General features: G+C 31.9%; 1 long non-coding RNA gene across 1 annotated transcript; it reads left to right on the plus strand.

Moving 5' to 3' along the window:
- The first annotated feature begins 10,062 nt into the window (after positions 1-10,062).
- LOC133833979 (uncharacterized) lies at positions 10,063-12,125 on the plus strand. Its single transcript, XR_009893247.1, has 2 exons — positions 10,063-11,514; positions 11,697-12,125. It is a non-coding gene; the product is annotated as an uncharacterized LOC133833979 (long non-coding RNA).
- Positions 12,126-20,140: the final 8,015 nt, after the last annotated feature.

Raw genomic sequence — 20,140 nt, forward strand, 5'->3', positions numbered from 1 at the left:
TATAAAGCGGTCAGATTTATGTCCTATTCGATTTAAGTCCACCAGTGTGAATCCTAAGTCATCTGTTTTGACCCCATTATCACTTTTCACCCAATCACACAAGAAGACTGGAATTCGAATAGTCACATAATCTAGTTCCCAAATTTCTTTGATCACCCCATAAAATGTCATATCACAATTTATGGGATTTTTATCTTTGGAACTAGATATTTGAAAAGTCTAGGCGATAATAGTAACACCACTATTTTGTGTCTTTCTAATATTATCACGTTCTACGGTGTTGAATTGAATACCGTGAATATAATAGCATTGATACTTAATTACGCTCATTGAAGGACCTCGTGCTATCCATTTTAGTGTTTCAGACACTTTGTTTGTGGTGTTAATCAGAACCTAGAATACAATAAAATAAAACAAAGTATATTAAATTCTAACAAGCTAAAATACAATAACACTCAAACAAGAACAACACAGGTATTTTACCTCATTCTCGAACCAAGTGCTGAAATTTCGATAATGTTCATCTTGTACCCATTTTTTATTCCAAGACTTATTAGGATAAGTAGTCTTGATCCAATTGAAATGTCCTCTTCAAGAAATATCATTTATATCATTGTCAATATAATGAAAGAGAAAAATAAGATTGATCATGCATATGTATAAGAACTTACTCGATGTAAGGTTGAACATCATCAATATTTTGTAAGACTAGGCGATGTGCTTCATCTCGATCAGATTTATTTACTTCAAAAACAACACCACCTCTACCACCTTTACTTATTTCAAACTCAATTTTAGAAAAACGTAGTCCAATGCTCGCAACACCTGATAAGTATTCTGAGCAGAACTCCATTGCTTCTTCAACGATGTAGGATTCAACTATGCAACCCTCAGGTCTACTTCTATTTCTAACATAACCTTTTAAAACCTTCATATACCGTTCAAATGGGTACATCCATCTCAAGTATACTGGTCCACACAATTTTACTTCTCTAACCAAATGAACTATTAAATGAACTATTATGTCAAAAAATGAAGGTGGGAAATACTGCTCCAACTCACACATAGTTATCACAATATTTGTTTGAAGATTGTCCAACTTCGACACATCTACCACTTTACAACAAATAGATTTAAAGAAAAAGCATAGTTTGGTAATTGCATATCGAACTTTTTTAGGCAACACAGAGCGGATAGCTACCGGTAGAAGATGTTCAAGTAGTGTATGATGGTCATGAGACTTCATTCCAACTAAATTCAAATTTTTCATATCTACCAGAGAAGAAATATTTGAAGAATAACCTTCCGGTACTTTCACATTCGACAAAGAATGACATACACTTCATTTTTCTTCTTTAGACAGGTTATAACATGCATGTGGTAAATAAGTTCGTCTCTCACCAACCTCTGATTGTAACTTACTGCGTATACCCATTAATTTTAAATCCAACCGAGCTTTGATTCCATCCTTACTCCGACCAGGAATATTCAGCAATGTACTAATTAAGCTATCTGACATGTTTTTCTCAATGTGCATTACATCAAAGTTGTGCCACAAAACCAAATGCTCCCAATACTCAAGCTCAAAAAAAATAGATTTCTTCTTCCAACAACCTGTCACACCATCTACAACCTCCTTTGTTTTTTCACGTCTAACATTTTTTCTCTTATTTGTAAAATTTCTAGGTTTTCCGAACTTGCATTGGACTTTGTTCAACTTTGTTAACAATTGTCCTCCAAGTAAAGGTGGTGGAGCCTTTCCAAATTCAGGTTTACCATTAAAGGCATCTGTCAAACTGCGAAATTTATGTTTTTCGGATAAGAACTTTCGGTGTCCCATATAACAAATCTTTCTAGAATGTTTTAAATATTCAGAATGAGTCCCTTCTTCACAAATGGGACATGCCTTGTACCCTTTCACACTAAATCCAGAAAGATTACCTAAGGCTGGAAAATCATTAATAGTCCACAACAACACTGCTTTAAGATTAAAATTTTCTTTCTTATAAGCATCGTAAGCATTAACCCCCTCATACCACAATGTGCTCAAATCATCAATTAAAGGAGCTAGGTATACATCAATATAATTTCCAGGTTGTTTAGGACCAGATATCAACAAGGTCAACATGGTAAACTTCCTCTTCATACACAACCATGGCGGTAGATTATAGATGACTAGCATTATAGGCCAACAACTATATTTACTACTAAGAGAATTGTGTGGATTAATTCCGTCAGCAGAAAGACCCAAACGAATATTCCTCGGTTCATTCCCAAATTCCGGCCATTTAACATCTACTGTTTTCCAAGCTGGCGAGTCAGCTGGATGTCTTAGCTTGCCATCCTTTACTCTATCTTTAGCATGCCAAATTAAATTTTTATCATGATCATCATTTCGGTACAACCTAACCAAACGAGGTATCGATGGAAGATACCATAAAACCTTTGCAGGGACACCTTTTCTAACTGCATCTGAATTTTTTTTCTTTTGCCATCTAGACTCGCCACATGTCGGACATGCAATTGCATCAACAAATCTCTTTCGATATAAGATGCAATCGTTAGGACAAGCATGTATTTTTTCATATTGCATGCCTAACGAACGCAATGTCTTCTTCGCTTCATAAAATGAAGACGGTATTTCATTACCTTCGGGTAATAATTCTCCTAAAAATGTTAACAACTCTGTCATTCCCTTATCACTCCACCCATTTTTGGCTTTTAAGTTATACAACCTAAGCAGTGCTGATAATTTAGTGAACCTTATACAATTAGGGAAAATGGGTTTCTCAGCATCTTCTAAGATTGACTGAAATTTAATTGGATCCACATGTGATTCATATTGTGCATCATCAATCATCTCTGCAACATCATCAACTTTGTAATCAACATCAAAATACTTACTATTCTTAGATGGTCCCTCATCAGCTCCTTTCATTCTTTCACCGTGCAAAAACCATACTTTATAACTTTTGTCTATTCCATTCCTAAATAAGTGGTCTTTTATTTTAAAAATTGGCATCCTCACAACGTTACCACACTTAACACATGGACAAGGAATACTATTAGGAGATTGAGTATTTCTTGCACAAAATTCCAAGAAAAACTCAACTCCATTCCTATATTTCATAGATAATCTATCCGCTGACATCTAATCTCTATCCATTGTCAAACTTCACACAACAAAAAAAACAAACAAACAAAGTAACAAACATTAACAATTAAGTTCGTGGATTACTTAATTGAAAAGTAAATAAAGGAAACAATATGTCCAAAAAAAATTGGGCAGCATTTCCCCTATTTCTTTCACATTTCCTAAATTTAAAATGTGCATTTATACAGCACATGGTATACACAAAAATATTCAACTAATCAATCAAACATGCATAATTCTCAAATTACTAAATCCTAAAAAAAATTTACCAGCATTTCCCCTATTTCTATCATATTTCCCAAAATTTAAATAAACATATTTCATCACATAAACACAACAAACCAATTAATCAATCAAACATGCATAATTCTCAAATTACTAAATCTTAAAAAAAAATTGGACAGCATTTCCCCTATTTCTATCATATTTCCCAAAATTTAAATAAACATATATTCATCACATAAATACAACAAATCAAGTAATCAATCAAACATGCACAATTATAGCCTTATATCACCGCAGCACACAGTCCCAGATCCTATCTCCACTATTTTATAATTCGTACATGCTACTAAGTTCAATATATTAATTATACATTAAGGTTTAAAATATTACCTCTAATATAAAATCCTCCAAAGCTTGATCTCACCAACAAAGTTGTCAACAAAATACCTACTCAAATATAACAATATACAAAAAAAAATAAAAAAGTTAACAAAATATAAAGAAAAATATCATAAAGCTATATTGTAACTAAATAAACAAGAAAATGCTTAAAGAAAACAAATAATTTGTTATATGTACTCATTTGTTTACTTAAACCCGAAATAATTTTTTTTTTTTTTTAAAGTTAACAACTCACATAAATAAAAATCGACTATAAATATCCTAACTAAATCAATAATAAAATATAACTTAAAAAAAACAAACAATTTTAATATATACCTATTTAACCAATTAAACCCAAAATTTAAAAATACTTTTAAAAAGTTAACAAAATATAAACAAAAATTTACTAATAATAATCAAACTAAACATTTAATAAAATGAAACTTATACAAAATATATACATTAATCTATATATATACTCATTTATATAGTAAATTCGAAATTTAATTAAATTTTTAAAAAAATTTAATAAAACTATCTAAAAATTAAAAATCCGAAATATAGTCAATTTATAAAAAAAAAAATTCACAAAAATTATATTTAAATCATAAAAATTAATAAAATTACGCTTACTTGTGGTAATTGTGCAATGTGAGTTCTTGATGTAGAAAACCCCAAAAATCCAATAAAGATTATGGGTTTTCAAATTATATCTTCAAAAAACAAAATCTATAGAAAAAAATCCAAAAAAACTATATATAAGTTTCATAAACATATATAAATCATTATTTTAACATTAAAATTGAAAAAAAATGGCTAAAAACGTACCTAAATGGGGAGAACCTCGGTTGGCCGCCGCTGGTTTGGGAGGAAAACGGTCTGAAATTATGTTTGAGTGAAATGGGGCTCAGCTGGGACGATGAGGGTTTTATTAAGGGAGACCCAGTTGCGTCAGTGGGCCACTGACGGTAACGGGAGTTTGCGTCAGTGCCCCACTGACGCAAACTCCCGTTACCGTCAGTGGCCCACTGACGCCGTTAACTTCCCGTTTGCGTCAGTTCCCCACTGACACAAACGGTCCCATTAAACAGCGTTAGTGTACGTTATGACGCAATTGGGCCCTCATTTGTGGCAGTGTCCAACTGCCACAAATGCTAATTCTTGGTCAACAGCGTCAGTCAACTGCGTTGACTGACGTGTTTGACTGACACAATTGCCCTTTTTTGTAGTAGTGACGACTTGATGATTCTTCCATCAGTGAGAATTTGAGATCACCCGACTTGAAGACAACTGTTACTTTGAACTTGGGATCAAGAGGGATCGGTCTAAGCTCGGGATCCGGATCTGGATAGATCGCGACCCAAAGTTTTTTCCTTTTCCTCTCCTCAACCTCGTCAATCTGACACTGGAAGTGAGCTCAGATATCTTCTTGCTCACACCTCTCTTTGTGCTCACGAATTAGCCGCTGATTTCGAGTATAGGGCGATTCAGGGCTCGGAGTTTTCGGAGAATAGGGAAATGCGAGTATTGACCCCCACCGTTTTTTAAAATTCTGCGACATCTAGCAAGAAAGAAAAAGGGTGAGGGCCAGGCATACAAGAAATAAAAGATAAAATTCAAGATAGTTCGAGCTCGAATGCTCGAAACCATGGAATAAGCTCGATCGAAAGAACGGGATCGAACTCGGAAGGAACCTAAGCTGTTGAAAGAGACATGCTTCGAGCGTGTGTTTAACGCGAAAGGGGGAAAGTGGATTTATTTTAAATAATCCCGGATTTTCAAGGAAAAAGTTGGCGGTTACTCAAAAGGATGATACTTTTGGAAAACATGCAATTTAAAAACCCTAATTTCATACCCCATTTCTTGGTTTACACGATATGATACCCGTAATTTGAATAATAACAGTAGAGAAATCCATATTTGCATCCCTTACACAAAGTCTGGGTTTGAAACCCATAATATCATAAGAACCTAAAATCTACATAGTATCAGCTAAGAACATTCTAGTGAAAAACTGATAAATGTGCCTATAGTGCAACAACAATACAAACGTGCACGAAGAAAAAAAAATGTATAAGCATATGAGATCAAGAACAAAGACTTTCACACGGTCGCAGGTGGATACAGAGAGATGGATGATCGAAGGAGTGGTTGCAGGAAAGCACTCACAAAATCGTAGATGCCAATAGCTTTTTGTTTCCGTGGCTTGGAAAACATGCAAAAGTGAAAGAAGTTTTTTTTAAGCTCTGGTCTTTTCTTCCTGAAAACTCAAAACGTGAAAGTAAAATGAGGAAGACGATATGGGTGTGTTTATAGACCCCAGGGAATGTCAAGGGTCGAATTGATCTGGGCCATTGGCTAGATTTGGTATCTGATCTGACGGTCAGGTATAAATGAAGTAATGGCGGCAGACAAATAGACGTGGGAATGGTGAAAAGGTACTTGAGTACTCTGATTGAGCAACCCGTGGTTGGCGCGTGTCCATACTCAAGTACACTTAATGGTACAGTTTCCGAGAGGGACAATTCAAAAGTTTCCTTCTCATAATGATTCGAACTGATACTTTTGAGGGGGCACAATGTTACACCCAGATTTCGAACATGAGAAGTTATGATCCTGAAATCTAGGCTCGTTAAGTGTAAGCTCAAAAAATACACGGCTGTCATATTATCCATTAGTCAGACCGCTTTGTGGTAAATAACGACCTCAAAAAGCTCGAGGGTCTGTAGCCTCGAATGTGCTCTAAGCTTGAAATAACCATGGTTTGATACATATATTTCCTTGATGCATCTCTTGCCTTCAAAATGAGATGGTTCAAGCTCGGGAAGTGTAAGCTCGAATGTGATGACTTCATCAGTGGTTATTTGTTCTGAGCGTAGGCGAAGTTAGGTGACGAGCTCGTGATTGACGGATAGTCTCGGAGATGTAATGAACTTTGTGTCTGAGCTAATCGGTTACATATGAATGTATTTATTATTGTAAATCCCAATGTTTAAGGGATATTATTTAATTTGTTATCCAATCCCACATTTTATGAGATGTTTCCGTATGTGTAGGGAATAATGCATTAAATAGCATTATATTATTTGATTCACAAAATATCTTCCCGAAATATGTCGGAACGAATTATGAAACCTTCTCTATAAGTAGAGAAGGAAACTCCATTTGTAAGGAACTGAAATTCTGAGATCTTGAGAGAAAACTCTGGGCAACTATTCTCTTAAAAGTTTCCAGAAAAACTCCCAAGTGCTAATAACACAGACTCGTGGACTAGGCAGATTTAACTGCTGAACCACGTAAAATCCTCCTGTTTTTCATCTTCTTTTATTTCCTCTGATATATTCTAGTTTAATTTCTCTCCTTTTTAAGTTGACGAAAAACAGCCAGACAAATTTTCTAATAAGGTAAATATCATTTTGGCCCATGTGTTTTGCAAGAGTTACTGATCGGATCCTATGTTTTGTTAAATGACAATTTAGACTCTGCGTTTTCCAAAATGGAACAAAAGAGTACCATAGACCAGATTTTAGTCAATTTTTTTAATATGACCAAAATACCATCATATTTTATTAATTAATGAATTATTTAAATAGATGCAAATATAAATTATTTTGAAAATAGTAAATAATAAAGCATATTTTAATTTAAAATATTAAAAAAAAAACTAAAACCTATTTATCTAAAAATCTAAAACAAAAACAAACAACATTAAAATTAAAAAGAAAAATCTTAAAGAAAAAAAACCTAAACCCTAAATCCATCTTCACTTTCTTCTTCTTCTTCTTCTTCTTCTTCTTCTTCTTCTTCTTCTTCTTCTTCTTCTTCTTCTAGCAGATGGCCCAGATTCTCTTACTTCCAGTAGATGGTCGGACTAGTTCATTTCGCAGAAGAGAGACACATATCTGGAGCTTGGGGCACTGGGGAGGCGCAACAACGTGAGGCACACATATCCTCCTCCTCCTTTTTTTCGGTGGAGGTGGTCAAATGCGAAGGAAAAACGCAGTTCTTAAGCTTGGGGTGCAAGGGATGCACAGGCAACGACATGTCTGATGGATAGGGTGGATTTGTTGCAACATGGGACAATGGGTGTGGGTCTTGATTGGATTGTGGGTGTTGTTTCAGATCTTGTTTCATGGCTTCGAGGACAAAAGTTCTGGACTTCAAGGATGAGGACGGCAGCCGGAGCTTCAAGGATAAGGACGGGACTGGTTCTTCTTGACAATGGGGCTCGTGAGGACTACCGGAGTATTGGAGTAAATCTCCCTTTCTAATTCTAATTTTTTTTCCTTAAATTAGTGAGTAAAGTTCATTGTGTTGGAGTTTATTTGTTTACCTATTTAGGAACATTTGAAGATGATATATAATATGAAATTTTGGTTCTCTATGTTGAAAAATTGGTGTTTCTGATTTGATTTTGTTGTTAGAAGTAAAAAAGAAAAGCTTCAAATAAATCTGGGTTTATATCTGTAATTGTTTCTTGTTTGGATTGAAAATTGGTTTTTGGATCTGTAATGGTTTCTAAATTTCAATTTTTTTATAGAAGTTGTATTGATGCTTGAATCTCAGTTTAGTATATGAACTCAAGAACGTATTTTGATTAATTTTAGGGATTTAAATTTGGGTGAATATGTTTTGATTATTTGGTTAGAGTTTTGTTTTGTATTTTCTTTAATTGGATTTTGATTAATTTGATTACTATTATAATTTATGTTTAATTAATTAAAATGTGATTTTTTTATTTTTTAAATTTTATATCAGTTTTTTATTAATTTTTAATTTAATAATATTTCATTTGAGATTATTAAATTCACTAATTTATAAAACTAGGGGTATTTTGGTCATATTAAAAAAAGTTTGACCCAAATCTGGTCTAGGGTACTCTTTTGTTTCATTTTGTAAAATGCGTTATCCAAATTATTATTTAACAAAACACAGAATCTGATCAGTAAGTTTGGCAAAACATAGAGTCCAAAATAGTATTAACCATTTCTAATATATTAAAGAATCACAATATATAAAAATAATTATATCACTTTATTAAGTGATGGAGTATATTTTTTATATTGTCTTAGTTGGTATACGTAACCACCTTTTAATTACAATTAATTATTTTTTGATTAATTAGTTAATAACATAGCTAGGCTTTTTATAGACTTTTTTCTACATACCATATATATTTTGTAAACTTTAATTTTTCGCCTTATTTAAATAATATTTCTTAGGTTCATATCTACTTGTAGGGTGTAGAGTTGTGATGACTAAAACTAAGGAAATTGAGGTCACATTTGGTTCGATAAAATGAAATTCAAGAGATAGTTATGGCCGGTAATTATAGTTCTAGTATTCAATTACAAACATCCAATTCATGAAATATGACTTTGAGATCCACACCACAATCTTCCAAGTCAAACCTCTAACACACTAGGACATGTGTGGCTTGTAGAATATAAATACAAATTTTCTATCTCTAGATTTACTCAACACATGAGATCTAGAGACTTGGAGAAGAACTTTTCATTGAGAGATTGATTCACATCAGTCTATTTACATATAACGAGAATGATTCACATTAGCCTATTTATATATAATCCAATTATATAAAGCACATTCACTAAGATGTCTTTATACGTCAACAATCAATAGTTAGATCACAAGTTGTAACGTCCTAAAATTCCTAATAAGAGCCTTGATTAGGGGGGCAGCAGGGAAATATCAGATTATTATGTGATTTTAATTGATTAATTATGTGATTGTGTGATTTGCATGAGTTGTATTATTATATGACTGATTTTGCATGTTCAAGTGTATTAAATGTGCTTATAGGCATATTTCTGGTAAAAAGGGCAATGTTGTAATTCTAGCCCTCTGAGGATATATCTGTGATTGTATGTGCTATGTGCTTGAGCCCCCACTGTAATGTGGATATATTTGAGATATTCAGCAGGAGACGACCCTTTTGAGCAATAGAGCGGTTTAGTGACAATGGGGATTAATATCCGGCTTGGGGTAAGCCAATGGGGTATTATGGTTGATCTGGTGAGTCACCGGGACTTATTGTAGTATGAGTCATATTTTGGGAAAAATAGTGAGAATCCATGATTAGCGGAATTATCTGGGGAATTTTGAGTAATATAGAGTAGGATTAGAGAGTCAAAATGACATGTTTGGTCCTTATGGGGTGTTGAGAGAGGAGCGGGTTGAGTGGGGGTATTTCGGTCATTTGGGACCATTTGAATATATGAGTTAGACTGAATTCATTAACTTAGAAAACTCAAGCAAACATATTCTCTCTCTCTGTCTCTCTGTCTCTCGTTCTCTCTCTAAACTTCTCATTGATTTTTTAAGATATCTTGAGTTCTAGAGCTCAGACTAAGGCAGGGTAAGAATCATAGTGATTACGAAGAAGTCTAGAAGCTTTTAAGCATAACTTTCAATTGGCAAACAGTTTTATCATAGATCATTTAAGGTTTTAAATTTTGAGATTTTTGGTTTTGAGATTTTAGAATTTTCATTGAATTTTGAGTTTGGTTGATGTTTTGTTAAGTTTAAGGGTTGGGTTTTGATGTTTGTGAGTTGTTGATACCATTTATGTGGTTGAATTGTAATAAAACCGTGTTTTGGAACAATTTTGGGGAGTTTAGAAATTTGGAAAACGCTGGAGTTCTGGGTTCGTGGGGTCGCGCCGCGACACTGTTCTTGGGGCGTCACGACCCACATGAACTCAGAGGCGCTGGGGTTCTTCTAAACCGCCTTGGTGCCACAGCGCATGCACTGTGCCTTTGTGGCTCGGGGCTCTCTTCCTAGAGGCGCGCCATGACTCCTTTAGGGGCGGGTCGCGGCTCAAATTGGGCAAAGTGGCCAAATGAGGTTTTGAGTTGCGTTAACTCAAACTTAAGGGCTTAGGAAGGACTCTACTACCCGATTTAGTAGAATTCAAGGTCTCGGAGGCTAGGACTCGATCCGGAAGCCTTTATTCGCTCGTTATTGATGGTTATTCATTGTTATGGTTTTGACTAGGGTTACCGATCGACTTCGGAAGAAAGGGGTCATGCCTGGGGTCGTAATATGTGCCTTGTTAAGGACCAGACGTAAGAAAACCGATATATGCACATAGAGCACTTGATTTGTATGCTTATTAGCTTTGAATCATTTGTGAATATATGATTTAAACTGATTTTCGGCCATCGTGTTAAATGAGGGGTTGTCGGCTATCGCATTGATGTTGGGCCATTAGGCAATGCGTGTGGAACGCAGGTCGTAAAGGAGATTCTTGGATAAGGGTGCAGTGTCTAATCACCCAACAAGAACTGCAAGTTGAATGCTTGAGTACGCATGTCGCTCGGTTGATCCACTCGGCAGTGCGTGTGGAACACAAGTCGTGAAGGCGAGTCTTGAATAAGGGTGTAGTCCCTACTCGCCCGGCAAGAACCGCGAGCTAAATGCCTGAGTACGCATGTTGCTTGGTTGGGCCGCTCAGCAAGGCATGTGGAACACAGGCCGAAAGGCAAGCGTAATCCGAGGGTGTGGTCCCCACTTGCTCAACATGAGCCGAGAGTTGAGCGCCTAAGTACACACTCACTCGACTGGGTTGTTCAGCAAGATTGTTTCCTAGACGGTGTGACTGAGAACAAGTAAAATATGAGAGTGTCGTCCACATTACTCGGCATGAACCGCAGGCTGGGTGCCTGAGTATACACCTCGGTCAGTTAGGCCGCTTGGCAGGACTAATCTCCTAGGCTGATTAATTGAATGTATGATTTAAATGAATATTCTATTGGTACACTACAGAATGTGTTTACAAGTTATATGACGGGAATGAATGTATTTGATATATGTGAAGCATGCATTTATTATTTTTGAATATCTGAATATATTGTTATACCTTCTGAGGTTTTCTTGTCGAGCATTGGCTCACGGGTGCTCTATGGTGCAGGTAAGGGCAAGAATAAGCTGGACTAATCATGAGTTGGAGAGCTTGAAGGGCGACGTGTACATATGCAGCATGCTCGACCGCCACAGCCAAGATTACTTGGGAGGAATTAGGGGTTGAACCCTGTTTTGTCGCCTAGGGCGACTATTTTGTAATGTGTTGGTCTTTTGTCTATTTATAAACTATTTTCTGGGAGTCCATGTTTATGTTAAACTCTTTTAATGAAAAGTAATACTCTTTTAGCCAAAATTTTAATACCTAACTTTTGAGTTAGTTTAATTACACTTTCTAAATCCAAATGAATCGTTTAGCGAGTTAAACATTATTTCAAACACACAGTGTAACGGTTCTGGATTAGTAGGGCATTACACAAGCATTCTTAAAAAAATGTTTAGCGAACCGTACTAGCAACCATTCATTAAATATTTTACACTTTAATATGTTGTTGGCTCTTCTATTCATCATTGTTGATCTTAATCCTCTTGTACTAATACAAGATCATACTCCCATTGATGAATATGAAATGTTCGGTTATTTATATAAATTATTCACTAATAATTCAAACAATCAATTATTATAAGAAAAACGTACTTTTATTAAATTCCATAAATAAAATGTCTTTACACATGTTTTTAGGACATTAACCCTAACAATGTAGGAATTTCACATGGGGAAGACCTGAAAACGGTTCGATTTAAGAAATAAACAAATACATTTAATGTTACACATGTGGACATTATATTTTCTATCAATTTTTTTATTTTAAAATCATTTTCTATATAAAAAATTATACGGTGGACCAATGAGGAGCTGGCACATGTATACCTTATATGATTTTTTTTATTTTTTTCTATTTTTCTAATTTTTTTTTATATAATTTTTTTTTTATATTAATTGTTTATTTTAAAATCATTTTAAATAATTTTTTTATAAAAAAATTATAAGGTGGATCAATGAGGAGTTGACACTTATACACCCTGTTAGCATCTAACAACTTTGTTAGAGTAGGTACTAACAGAATCTGACGGAAGTGAACATTGGGTACTTTTCCAAAAAAAAAAGATTGGGTTTCAATTTACAAGTTTTTTTAAAACATTAAGTACTTTTGCTTCTCTTATTATTATTACAGTGTCGTAGTTCTTAAAAAGAAATTCAAATTTTGAAGATGCAAAACCCTACGATAATTCTTTTTTTATTATTTTTATTTTTGGAAGGAGAGAGGTTGGTGTTAAAAAAAATATTATTATTACTTACAGTACTTTATTATACTAGAAAAAAAAAAATTCTTTTGAACAAAACACTTGTAAAATTCATATTTTATAGAAAATAAAAATAAATAATTGTAAAATTAAAAAAATCATCTCGTTTAAAACAAAACTAACATGTTGAACTATCATGCTTGTAAGAATATATCGTTTAATATCGATAATCTAAATTTATATTAATAATATAGTAAATATATTAGGGAAATTTCATGTTATATGCACGATAACTTAGTAAAAATTTTTAATATGCCAACATAAGTTACTATTACAAATATATGACAATTTTAATTTTTTAGACAAAAATACCCCTAACATTCAAATACCTATTTTCTCTCTCAATCCAAACTTTCTCTCTCTAACATCTCTCACTCTCTCACTCTCTTTAACATTCTAATCTTATAGATCTCGAAAAAATACCAAAATTAAAAAAAAAAAAAAATTTGAAACCGACATTTGAATGAAAAAATATGAACTTCTAAAGTTTTTGTCAAATTTAAGTGTAAAACATCGAAATTGCATCGAAAAAGCATCACTTTGGACAAAAATCAAGTTTTCATGATTGCATCGCAACAACATCGAAACACCATCGATTTTGCATCGAAAAGTCATCATTGTGGCCAAAAAATTAATTTTTATGATTGCATCACAAAAGCATCGAAACAGCATTGATTTTACATCGAAATACTATAAAAAAAAAACATCAAAATTGCATCGAAATGATGCATTTTCGATGCAAAATCGATGCAATTTCGATGCAATCATAAAACTTGATTTTTGGCAAAAATATTACTTTTTCGATGCAAAATCGATGGTGTTTCGATGCAAAATCAATGGTGTTTTGATGTTCTTGCCATGCAAACATGAAAACTTGTTTTTTTGCCAAAACGATGCTTGTTCGATGCAAAATCGATGGTGTTTCGATACAAAATCGATGGTGCATCGATGATATTTCGATGCAAAATCGATTTTGTTTCGATGTTATTGCGATGCAATCATGAAAATTTGATTTTTGGATAAAATATGCTTTTTTTACGCAATTTCGATGCAAAATCGATGGTGTTTCGATGCTCTTGTGATGCAATCATATTTTTTTTCTTTTCTAAAACGATGCTTTTTCGATGCAAAATCGATGGTGTATCGATGATGTTTCGATGCAAAATCAATAGTGTTTTGATGTTGTTGCGATGGAATAATGAAAACTTGATTTTTGGCTAAAATGATGCTTTTTCGATGCAATTTCGATGCAAAATCGATGGTGTTTCGATTCTCTTGCGATGCAAACATAAAAACTTGTTTTTTGGTCAAAACGATGTTTTGCGATGCAAAATCGATGGTGTTTCGATGCTATTGCAATCCAATCATGAAAACTTGATTTTTGGCCAAAACGATGCGTTTTCGATGGTGTTTCGATGTTCTTGCGATGCAAACATGAAAGCTTGTTTTTTTTTTCCAAAATGATGCTTTTTCGATGCAAAATCGATGGTCCATCGATGATGTTTCGATGTTATTGCGGTGCAATCATGAAAACTTGATTTTTGGCTAAAATGATGATTTTTCGATACAATTTCGATGCAAAATCGATGATGTTTCGATGCTCTTGCGATGCAATCATAAAAACTTGTTTTTTTTTTTGCCAAAATGATGTTTTGATGCAAAATCGATAGTACATTGATGATGTTTCGATGCAAAATCGATGCTATTGCGATGCAATTATGAAAACTTGATTTTTGGCCACAACGATGTTTTTTCGATGCAATCATAAAAACTTGTTTTTTTTGGCCAAACAATGTTTTTTTGATGCAAAATCGATGCTGTTTCAATGCTATTGCGATGCAATCATGAAATTTTGATTTTTGGCCAAAACAATGCTTTTTCGATGGTGTTTCGATGCAATTTCGATGCAAAATCGATGGTGTTTTGATGCAAAATCAATAGTGTTTCAATGCTCTTGCGATGCAATCATGAAAACCTGTTTTTTTTGGCCAAATTGATGGTGTTTCGATGCTGTTGCGTTGCAATCATGAAAACTTGATTTTTGTCCAAAACGATGTTTTTTCGATGCAATTTCGATATTCTGTACTAAAATTTGATGAAAACTTTGGAGGTTCATATTTTTTCATTCAAATGTGAGTTTCACAATATTATTTTTTTAAAATTTTGGTATTTTTTCGAGATCTACTAAATTAGAATGTTAGAGAGGGTGAGAGAGTGAGAGATGTTAGAGAGAAAAAGTTTGGATTGAGAGAGAAAATTGGTGTTTGAATATAGGGGTATTTTTGTCTAAAAAATTGAAATTGTCATATATTTAGGATAGTTACTTATGTTGGTATATTAAAATTTTTTACTAATTTATCATGCATATAACATGAAATTTCCTATATATTAAGAGTGTGAGCGAAGAAATATAGGTTTATTGCTTGAATTAATAAGAATATTTATGTAAATTTATAAAGATATATATATATGGCCCTCTCAGGACTTAGTCCCACAAGTGGGGCCCATTAAATTTTCCAAGTGTCATGATGTGAGATAGTTTGATATATATATATATATTTTTTTTTTTATAGTATTTTACCTATAGAACCGGTTATATAAACCCATTATGAATAGTTGTATTGATGTGACTGTTAAAGGTAAGGGCAATGAGGTAATTTTATGTCCAAAAAAGTGTACAATTAAGGAGAATATTGTCATCTTAGTATTGATTTGTAACTTATTTACGATATTGGTAAAGTATCATTTTTCCACGGGTAAGTAATTTTGAAGTAAGTGGTAAGTAATAATATTATAGCAGAAAGTAAAAAAAACTGAACTAATGAGTTTAGTTTTTTTTTTTTTTTGTGTGAATTGTGTTAGTAAAAGCTTAAAATATGTTTTAATGGTTGGATGAATGAATTAGCACTAATTAGGTACCTTAGTGTTGTATAGTTAATTTTGTATGAATTTCGGCCATTATATGGTATTAGGTACCTAAGAGTTTCACTTTCCATAAGTATTTTTTAATGAATTTTTTTGTAACAAAATTAAAGTAGATTGTAAGAGTACCAGAATATTAATACTACTAAATGTAATGTAAGTAGGACTAGGGCATGATGCATGGTAACTTTAATAGCTTTCATCTTTTTTTCTCTTTTTTTAAAAATTTACCTAATTCTCTTGCAATCACGTTGGTATATTCTCACAACAACATAAATTCATGTCACTTATATAAATAGATATGAGTCATAAAACTACCATGTCACTAGCAAATAAAATGATTCTTACAACACTACAACAAAAGGCAGTATTACAGGGGAGGCTTTCGCCGGTAATAATAGGGCATTACGCGCTAGTAATATACATTACCGGCGGACTGACACCCCGCCGGTATTCTATCAATACCAGCAGATTAATAGGGGCGGGACTCCGCCGATGTAAAAGAATAGTCAATCTCGTTTGGCTCATTTAATACCAAGGTGTAATAGAATTTTTTTTTTGTTTTTTCCGGGTTGTAAAAAATTACATTTTGGTTGCTTATGATATCGATAAGATACCAATTGGTCACTTTTTTTTATTAAAATTTTTATTTTTAGATCATATTATTTTCAGTACCTTTTGGTTACCTCCAAAACTTATTTGTAGACATCTTAATATACTAATAAGTTATTTTAGGTTATATTATGGTATCTTATTATTTAAGATACATTTTGGTAACCTTCAAGCTTATTTAATAAACTAATAAGTTTCCATATGTAGTACAATAAGTTACCATATAGTTTATCAATAAAAATTAATATAGTATACTACACTACACGATACCTTTTAATGGAAACTTTTAATATACTTTTTGTCACTTATGTAATTTACATGTCTTATTATTTAAGATATTTTTATGTTACCTTCAAGCCTATTTTAAAAAACTAATTAGTTATCATATAGTATAAAAAATTACTCCTATAGTTTCAAGTTACTATGAATCGCTTATTAGAAACTATACTATTTAGTATATTGCATAGTTACTTTTAAAAGCTACATTTCCATTGCTTTTAAAATCATTTAAGATACAAATTGGTTACCTTTTGATATATGACTAAAATTTTGGGCATGCCACAAATTTAAAGCAACCAACAAACTTAGTGAGTTATCAGAAAGAATCTTCTTATGTTTTATTTAAAAATTACCAAACAATCCTAAAGAATCTATTTTAAAAAAGTTACTTGAAATATTTATAAAATAACTTTAAAGTTGTTTAGAATACCATATGGTATCTTTTAAATGTAAAATGAGAATACAAAATTTGGTATATTAAATTTTGTTTAAGTTTAAAATTTAGTTACTTTCTTGGTTAGCAAAATATAAAAAAAATAAACTAAAATGTTGCTTTTTTTTTTCTAGTCATCTTCTCCGGCGACGGAGAAAAAAATATATGTTTCCCACATATCAAAATAACCACCATGAAGAGTAGGTCACGATAATACCTCTCTTGAGCCCACCGACTAGCGGTGTGGCCGGAAAAGATTTTTGAAGTTAAGGAGAAGAAAGACAAAGATATAAAGCTGACAAAAAAAAAAACAAAAAACCTGAAAAAATGATACACCAAAACCGGTAATAACGTAAATTAAATAAGGCACAATATTTTTGTAATTAAGTTACAAAAAGGGTACCAAGTGATTTTCCTATAATTTAACCAATCTTTAATAATTTCTAACTATACAAAATAAATGATATTAAAGATGAAAGAAATTATTGATTGAAGCGAAACTCATTAACATTATATTGTATAATTGAGAATCAATACAAAAATAAATAATTAATTAAGTATACTAGGTTTCATCGTCCATTTTAATAATGTGAAAACTTAGAAACTCATAACAAAATAAGTAAATAAAATTGTCTCTAAGCGTGTTCAGCGTTTTCTCTGGATTTCTCTATCTGAAATGATATATTCTTCTAATGACCTAAATACCTATTTATAGTAAGGTAAAATGACTAAAGTGAAATAAAACTTATTACAAATTACATAGAGTAATTTTGCAATTAAAAATATTAAAAATCTAAACTTGGGTCGTTTGCTCCTTACACCGTTGTGAGCCTGATGCACTTTGGGTTATTGTTTTGTTTGCAAAAATATCATTTTCTTGATTATTGGTCCTACATTTGCTCCATTTATATTTATTTTTAGATCTGCCACAATGCTCTATATTCCTTAAAAAATAGATCAACTAAATATTTTCAAAATAAAAATATATGTCATTGATTTCATGAAAATATTAATTAAAATTTAATTGATTTTCAATTTTTAGTATAATAAATATGCATTTTTGAGCATTTGTCAGGAGACTTTTGGCCACTCACGTCAACATGAACACTCTTTATAAGTGCGATTGTGGATCTTGGAGCATTAAGTGTGGCAATCCGATCGTTGATTAGATCCAAAATATCCTATAATTAGCCAAGGTCGCCACAAACTACTACCTTGAGTAAAATTAGGGGCAATCGACATCGATTGGAGCTTTTCAACCACTTAAGTCAACATGAACACTCTTTATTAGTGTGATTGTTTATTTTGGAACACTATGGATGACAATCCGACTGTTGTTTAGGTCCAAAGTACCCTATAATTAGCTAAGATTGTCATCAACTACTAGATCGGGGTGTGATCGACATCAATTAGAGTCTTTTGATCAATAAATTCAACCCTAACAATTTGATCATTGATTATATCCTAACAAAATGTCTTTGCACATGCTTTTAGGGCATCAACTCTAACAATCTGATCATTGATTAGGTCCAAAATACTCCATAATAAGTTAAGGTCACCATAAACTACTAATGTACTATAGCATTTTGACCTAAGTAATAAAAATATATTAATCTAGATTAAATCAAATTATTTTTTAAATGTATCACTTCAATTCTCATAATAAAACTTAAAATTCAAAAATTAAAACATAAATTCAAAATAATTCAAAAATATTTTATTTATTTATTTAAAAAAATCTAATAACATTTTGCAACGACATAAGACCTATTGCGGCACAATTGTCTGTACGAGTAAGTCTATGTTTTTTATTTATAATTTTGATATCTTTTTGTATTGTTGATTTATACAATTTAAGATATAAATTTGATTTAGCAAAACAAAAATTATGTTTGCTCAATTTTTATATATATATTTATAAAATTGAATGTCTACAAATTTAAACTAGTAATTATTTTTTTTAATTCATATTATTTAATAAATTTTAATCTTAATTAGTAAAAAAGATAAAATTAATTGTTTGGGTTTTAATGTCAAAGAAAATGATATACTTAAAAGGCTTAAAAGAGTCGCATTTAGGAAATTTTCATCTCTTTCGCTACTAAAATCTCATTTTTTTTTCTATTTTACATCATACTCTTATACTCCACTAATAGCGCTACAAAATAAAGTTATTTTTCCACATTTTAAGTGAATTTACTCATTTGATACCCTGTATTTTAAAATCATTTTGATATAGGGTACCTTGTGTTTTTGCAAAGTATAATTTTGATACCTTGTATTTTAAAATCATACATATCTGGTACCCTAAACTTATATTTGATAAATAAATTTTATCAATATGACAAAACTACTATTAGTTTTATTTAATTAAGTAATTAAAATTGAGTTTTGAACTCATATAATTGATAGCAATTTTAAGTAAATTTTTCTTTGTTAGCATTATTTTATTTTATAGAATTTTGTGTGTTTTTATAGCTATTTTGTTTAAATATGTTATATTTTATTTATTGGCAAATTTTGTGTTTAACTTTATAATTTATTTTTTAATTTTTAAGTGTGTTTGTTTGGACAAAATTGGGGACTAAAATGAAAGAAAACTTAGAAATATGAAAGCCAAAAAAATAGTATTATAAAAATATGAAAGCAAAAAAAAATTAGTCCGTTGTAAATGACTAGCAATGGGTATATAAGTATTTCAACGTCTATTTATGTAAACATTGAAATCCAACCATCTAATACATAATAAAATAGATCTAACCACTCAAAATCCATGAAGGACTAAGTCCTTCAAATGGAAGTGAGGGACTAAATAAGTTCCCTATATATATATAATTAGAAAGAATTAATTAATTAATTAGGAAAAAAGGCATGAAAGAAATAAAGATGTGGTAGAAATACTATTACAATTATAGACATTGCCTAATAGTATTACTTATATT

Source organism: Humulus lupulus, chromosome 5 (assembly GCF_963169125.1).
Source record: "Humulus lupulus chromosome 5, drHumLupu1.1, whole genome shotgun sequence".
In the NCBI taxonomy this organism is placed as follows: Eukaryota; Viridiplantae; Streptophyta; class Magnoliopsida; order Rosales; family Cannabaceae; genus Humulus; species Humulus lupulus.